This window comes from Dermochelys coriacea, assembly GCF_009764565.3.
Source record: "Dermochelys coriacea isolate rDerCor1 chromosome 12 unlocalized genomic scaffold, rDerCor1.pri.v4 SUPER_12_unloc_2, whole genome shotgun sequence".
Lineage (NCBI taxonomy): Eukaryota > Metazoa > Chordata > Testudines > Dermochelyidae > Dermochelys > Dermochelys coriacea.
In genome coordinates this window covers 78,791-80,132 of record NW_025091565.1, presented here as the reverse complement: position 1 = coordinate 80,132, position 1,342 = coordinate 78,791, and the positions used below count along the sequence as shown (strand labels likewise).

General features: G+C 54.5%; 1 pseudogene; it reads left to right on the top strand.

Moving 5' to 3' along the window:
• The first annotated feature begins 306 nt into the window (after positions 1-306).
• LOC119849603 lies at positions 307-508 on the top strand (annotated as a pseudogene).
• Positions 509-1,342: the final 834 nt, after the last annotated feature.

Below are 1,342 nucleotides of genomic sequence, written 5' to 3'. Positions count from 1 at the left end.
CATTGGGGCTGCAGTATAGCGCTTCCCTAGGCTTTCTTTGCCCTGTTTTGCTGTAAGAGTTAACAGGGAGAGATTGCTAGTCACAGGTCAATGGGTGGGTTTGTGCAAATTAGAAGTGTACAGGGAACTGTCTTTGAACAGAACGGTGAGCTAAGGGTTCTTGCTTTGAATTCTTCCACTGGCATCATTTCGAGAAAGTGAGCCTCACTTAGAGTTACCTACTTATGGTGTTTCTTGTGTGGCTGGGAGCTCGTCACGGTGAGGTAGAAAGCGGAGGGGGGTGTGTGTGGGTCAGAGATTGTCGGCATTGCTTCTCAGCTCCTTGGAGCTCAGATCAAGTGTAGTATCTGTTTTTATCAGTTTAATCTCTTTTGATGAACACTTGCAATACCTGCTCTGAAGATGGATTCTCCTGCTGCCATTTCTGAAAAAAGTGATGCTGCTTTGAAGATTTAGTCTGCTGCTGCTACTTTGGAAGGAAATCCTCTCTCTGCTCCTGAGACATCCCCAGTTGCACCGTGTACCACCACTGCTGCTGCTCCACAGAAGGTCTCTTGGACAATGACTACAAAGAAGATCCTAGGTGCCTCCAGGACATTGCAGACCAGCAGCACCAAGGGGAAGAACGGTGGCTGCTCGAAGGACCCCCTCCGAGATGCTGTTCCAGTAAGATCCTGCATCTTGAGACCGGCCTTTCGGGACATCACAACTAGAAGGAACATCCCGCCCATGCCCCAGCAGCACCAGCCGCCAAGGGACAGCCCCCCCGCCTTACAGCAGCTGCCAACAGAGAGCCCCCCCACTTTCCAGCAATATCAGCCACCAATGGAGAGCCCCCCCACTCTACAGCTGAAAGATGCTCTGAGGTGACCACCTCCCATCCCTGCAGCTGCCCAGGTCCCTGACGCTGGTGGTGCTGTCGCTGCTCTACACACCATCAAGAGAGGAATCTCCATAGACGGGACCAGCATCTCTCCAGAGACCACCCAGAGGGTCACCAGCGCCTCGCCAGATGCCTGCCCAGCCTCAGAAACCAACCAGAGGGACCCCAGGACCTTGCCAGATGCCCGCCCAGCCGGACCTCTCGACGCCACCCACCCACACCAGGATGAACCAGCCAGCAATACCAATGATGCTGCTGGAACCCCCACTCTCTGCAAAGTAATGAGGACACCATCTAACTGCAGTACTCTCTCGCTGCGGACATGCTCATCCGCCCCATCCTCGGTGGCGTCACCAGGCACCTGAAGAGATGCCACAGCAAGCGGGTCACCTTCAGCTGTGCACTCTGCAGCCTGCCCTTTGAGACACAGAGGCAATGCAAGATGCACCAAGTCGCCTG